Raw genomic sequence first — 5,925 nt, 5'->3', positions numbered from 1 at the left:
GACTCAATGTTAAAAGAATACCTTGATTCTCGGAGAAAACTTTGAACTTAGAATTTTGAGCAATTCTGTAACTGTTAGGACTTAGAGGACCCTCAGGGATGGACTAAAACATTCTGAATTATGAGATGAACATGAACCAGGAGCAAAATATTATGGTTTAAAGTGATGTGTGTGGGGGGGTGACAAGCTGACTTGTGGCAGCTAATTTTGGTGGACAGTTACCCAGATTAAGAAACACTAGGGACCTTGATGATGTAAGCCTTTGGATATGAAAATGAAGAATTTTCTGGAGGATTTAATTGAAAGGGAAAGACCTGTCCTGAATGTGCTCCCTCTCACCAATCAGAGGAGAAAGCTGAGAGCAGCCATTCTGCTTTCTTTGTTTCCTTACTGGGCCCCCAAGCCAAGCTGCTTCTCCTGCCTTACCTTCCCCACCATGACTGGAGGGATTCTTCTCATTGTAGGACAAAGTAAACTTTTGTTCCCTTAGGGGAAAGTCAGTTATGGAAAAAGAACGGGACATGAATACAGTTACAATCATACTGATAGATGGTTCACTGTGCTTACATGTGCTGCATCTTATTTATCACCTCACTGAACTATTGGCTTACGATTGATTTCCACAGGGTGTCAAGGTTTTCGGGAAGTGCCGAATCATCTGGAGTTTGGATTTTATTATATAAATACATCATATGAAAATAATAATAATAAATAAAATAAGCCACAAACTTGCAAGTACAACAATGGGTTTAGGATGGTGTGTGAATCTCATCCTTGAAAGTCTATGTCTTGTAAACTAAGGAATTTTTCTTTCTTTCCTATGACAACATCTCCTTCTGATAAGGAAGTCCAGAGGACTGTGTAGCTTCCTGAGCTAAGGAGTTTCTGCTCTCTTCTGATAATGAAGCCCAACCCAAGTTAAATCCTCAGATCCCGAAAAGCCCTGTGTCACCTGTAATAGCGGACTTTTCCACCAGTGCCTAAGTTCCCAAAATAACGACTCTGAGACCGAATTATTTATGAATAAATGCCTAAGTCAAAATCTTTAACTCATTCTCATAAGCTCGGAATTCAGTTATCCCACTTATTCTATTCTAAGTCCTGTCTCATGGCTAGTTACCTCTCCTCAGGTTCATGCGACCGACTCCATCGGCATTCAGGGAGAATCCCCTTCCCACACCTGACTCTATCCCAGGATCTTCTCTCCCTGCTGGAACTCCCATCTCCTATTTCCTGCCTAAGTTAATAGGCCAACAGCTTTTTTTTATTGCTTTGCATCCAGCACACAAGAGATTCTCTCTATATCCACCAACTACTCATTTGTAGAAAACCCACCAAAATCCTTGCCTCAACCCCTACTCCTTGCTCCAACTGGTGGTTAACCTTGATCTCCTGGTCAAGTTGTTATCTGCTAAGTTCATTTCTCATGAGTAGTTAAGTAGTGTTTTGTGGGAAATGGTTCATGACTATGCTACTGTTCTATTCTTCTGTGTGCTGTTTTTTTTTTTGTCACCCTGAGCTAAGTAGAGTCATCTGGGAGGAGGGAACCTTAAAGGAGGAAATGTTTCCATCAGATTGGCCTGTAGGCATATCTGTGTGGTATTTTCTTGATTGATCTAGCCCACTGTGATTGATCTAGTCACTCTGAAGCAAATGGTCCTGGGAGGTATAAGAAAGAAGCCAAATGTTTTGTGGTCAGGATAGACTTTAATCAGCCCTGATCCTGAGCCAGAAGTCAAATGGCCTCTGGAGGGCAGAAAAGCACCACAGGGTTTGTTGTCAATTGTGGCCTTGTGACTTTGGTTGTGAGCAATGTTCATTTGTTAAACTTCTGGGCCTCCCGAAAGGCCAACTGACCTCCCGAAAGGCCAACTGACCTCCACAGTGTTTGCTAAAGTGGACAGAGAAGGAGCTTTGCATTCTGGAGTCAAAGTAAGAAGACTTAAGTGGCATTTTCCTATTCTAAATGTAGACTCTGACTCTGTTCCTTATTATCCACAAGCTTTGGGTTTCCAGTGAGTGAGTTTACTAAGAATACAGCAAACAGGAGTGAAAGAAGACAAGAGCAAGCACTGGATTAGATGTGTCCTGGATCCACAACCATTTGTATAGAGAGGGTAGTTTAACAACATGACCATTTAACAAAATAACAACAGCATGTTCTCCCCTAGTGCCTATAACTGCCCCAGCCATGGGTTTCTGACCAGGTGTAAGTCTCAGGCATGAATTCCCTCCTGTGGAGCCAGCCTCAAATCCAGTTGGAAACAAGTTGGTTACACCATAATAATCATGCCAGTATGGCAAGTCTCTCCTGGCAAGTTGGTATCATAGCATTTGGGTACCATGCCAGGCACAATCATTGATTGTTGTAGGATTTTCCCTGTCAAATTACATTAATGCAGAGAAAGTCTGTGATTGGACAGGGAAAAGAGAGGCAGAGAAAGAGAGAGAGAGAGAGAGAGAGAGAGAGAGAGAGAGAGAGAGAGAGAGAGAGAGAGAGAGAGGTCTTAGGAGGGGAGAGAACCAGTATGGGGGCTGATGTGTTATCAGAAGGGTTAGAATAATTGGGTTAAAGCTTTATCATTATCAATTGGCTCTGAAATTATTGCATTGACATTTTGTAAATTGTGTTATTATTGATACATAAGTCTGATTGGCTAATTAAGCATTAAGAGTCTTGATTCTACCGGGTAATTAGGTGTTTAGATGGCTAACCAGGAGTGTGTGGGCATTGCATGAAAATAAGAGGAACTGGGGTGGGGGGGCCGTTGCCTGCCAGAGAGATGGCCCAGCAGGAGCCCTGTGGAGCGGCATGGCTGGAGAGTTGGCAGGCAGGCAGGAGCACAGAAGTGTGGTCCTGCACCTCAGAGAGTTGGCAGGTTCATTTTTTAAAATATTTCCTGCAATAATTGATGTCTTTTCCCCCCTAACAATCTGAATACTTCTGATATTAGGCATGTTAGTCAGCAGGGAGGATGTTTCCAAAGTGATTTGAAATTCACTTCTCTATATCTAATAGTCAAATTGTGTGGTGTCTTCAGCAATAGTATTAAAGTTTCCTTTCTCTTGAAGTGATAAAATACCCTGACCCAAAACAACTTAGAGTAGTAAAAGGCTTATTTCATCTTACACTTCTGTAACAGTTCGTCACTGAAGGAAGTCAGGACAGGAACTCAAGGCAGGAACCTGAAGCAGGAATCATGGAGGGATGTTGCTTTTGGACTTGCTCTCTGGTTTGTTCATTGACTTATGTTTGGCTAACATTTTTAGACAATCCAGGACTTTCTGCCTAGGAATAATCAAGACAATCCTTTACAGACTCACACACAACAGACAACAGGGAGATTTGATCTAGATAGTTTCTCAGTGGAGGCTTTCCTCTTAGATGACTCCAGGCTGTGTTAAGGTGAGAATTAAAGCTAACCAGGACCAAGGTCCTGTCCTGCAGTTATAGTGAACAGCTAAGAACAGTGAAAACAGCTTGTGATGTTTTGAAGACCTCTGGAGCGTCTCTGACAAATAGTGTATAGGGAGGCTCAGGAAGATGAATGCTGCATGTTCTCTCTCATTCATACATCCCAGCTTCAAAGCGTTTGTGTGTTTAATGTGGAGCACAAATGTAAGCCAGGAAAGTAGAGAGGGGCTGTGGTGGAGTTGAGGTGGGGCTGGGGGTGCACTGATGAAAGGGGGATGGTAGATTGTGGGTACTAAAAAATCCCATTCCTGAATTTTGTTTTGTTATCCATCTTCTGGGAGAAACATTGGCCACCATGCAGGGTATTGCGATTGGGACTCCTTTAATTTTTTTTTTTTTTTTGTATTTTAAATTAGGTTACTGACTACTGAGTTTCTATAATGGTTTCTCATACATCCATACCTTGGGTTAGCCTCCTGTGATGATTGGTCTTAGTGTCCATTTGACTGGGTCTGGAATCAACTAAGCTCTATGTTTCTGGACACTTCTGTGAGAGATTTTCTTGATCAGATCATTTTAAATGGGAAGACACATGCTAAGCATAGGCATCCCAGATAAAAGGACATGGAAGAAGGAAACAGGATTTTGCCTGTTTAGCCTTCTTTGCTCTTGTGGATAAGTCCACCTATTCTGTTGTTGTGGCATTCCCTCACTAGTATTAGAACCAGTCCTTCCCACTTCCAGTGTTGACTGAGACCAGCTGCTCTCCAGGAATTCTTCATATCTTTGCCAGCATGTGCTGTCTCCTGAGTTTTTGATCTTAGCCATTCTGATTTGTGTAAGGTGGAATCTCAGGGTTGTTTTGATTTGTATTTCCCCAATAACTAAGGACTTTGAACACTTCTTTAAGTGTTTTTTTTTTCAGCCATTTAAAAATCCTCTGTTGAGAATTCTATTTTGCTCTGTATCCCATTTTTTAATTGGGTTATTTGGTTTCTTGGTGGTTAGCTTCTTGAGTTATTTATATATTTTGGATATTAGCCTTCTATTGGATGTGGGGTTAATGAAGATCTTTTTCCTATTCTGTAGGTTGCCAATTTATCCTGTTGACTATGTCCTTTGCCTTACAGAAGCTTTCCAGTTTCATGAAGTCCCATTTATTAATTGTTGATCTTAGAGCCTGAGCCATTGGCATTCTGTTTAAGTAATTTTGCCCTGTGCCAACGAGTTTGAAGCTCTTTCCCACTTTCTCTTCCATTAGTTTCAATGTATCTGGTTTTACATTGAGGTCTTTTTTTTTTTTTTTAGAGATTTATTTACTTATTTCATGTGAGTACACTGTCGCTGTATCATACACCAGAAGAGGGTATCAGATCCCATTACCGATGGTTGTGAACCACCATGTGGTTGTTGGGAATTGAACTCAAGACTCTGGAATTGAACACTGGAAGAGCAGTCGGTGCTCTTAACCACTGAGCCAGCCCCTACATTAAGGTACTTAATTCACCTGGACTTGAGCTTTGTACTAGAATAAAGTTTACCTGGTCATAATGAATGATCTTTTACTTATTATTTATTTTTATGTGTATGAGTGTTTTGCTTACATGTACTGTGTGCATTTAGTACTTAAGCAGGCCAGAAGAGGTATCATATCTACTGGAATTGGATTTACAGATGGTTGTGAGCCACTATATGGATGCTAAGAACAGAACTTGGGTCCTCTGCAAGTGTCAGGCATGATTAATTACTGAACCATCTCTCCAGCCCCACAACAAACATTTTGATGTATTTTTGAATCTTGAAGTGCTACTATTTTATTTTATTGAGAATTAAAATAAGCTGAATAAACCCTTCCCTCCCCAATTTGCTTCTTAGTCATGATGTTTTTTCCAGGAATAGGAAACCTGACTAAGACAATATCATAACACTACTTTCTGGTCATAAAAAGAACCTGGAAACCTCCATTTCTTTTCTACTTTATGGAATAATTTGAGTAGCATTGGTGTTGGTTTTTCTTCAAAGTTCTGTTAGAATTTTGCAGTGAAGCTGGTCCTGGACTTTTTTTTTTTCTTCAGTTTTTCGAGACAGGGTTTCTCTGTGTAGCCCTGGCTGTCCTGGAGCTCACTCTGTAGACCAGGCTGGCCTCGAACTCAGAAATCCACCTGCCTCTGCCTCCCAAGTGCTGGGATTAAAGGCGTGCGCCACCACCGCCCTGGACTTTTTTTTTTTTATTAATTATTTTATTTATTAAGTCCTGAAAATTTTTTAGTTGGGATATGTTTTACTATGGCTTCAATTTCACTGTTAGTTATAGACCCAGTGTCTTAGGGTTGTACTGCTGTGAACAGACACCATGACCAAGGCAACTCTTGTAAGGACAACATTTAACTGGGGCTGTCTTACAGGTTCAGAGGTTCAGTCCATTATCATCAAGAGGAAAACATGGCAGCATCCAGGCAGGCATGGTGCAGGAGAAGCTGAGAGTTCTACATCTTTTTTTTTTTTTTTCA

Source organism: Mastomys coucha, unplaced genomic scaffold (assembly GCF_008632895.1).
Source record: "Mastomys coucha isolate ucsf_1 unplaced genomic scaffold, UCSF_Mcou_1 pScaffold9, whole genome shotgun sequence".
In the NCBI taxonomy this organism is placed as follows: domain Eukaryota; kingdom Metazoa; phylum Chordata; class Mammalia; order Rodentia; family Muridae; genus Mastomys; species Mastomys coucha.
The sequence above is the reverse complement of the archived record's forward strand: the minus strand, read 5'-3'. Positions refer to the sequence as shown.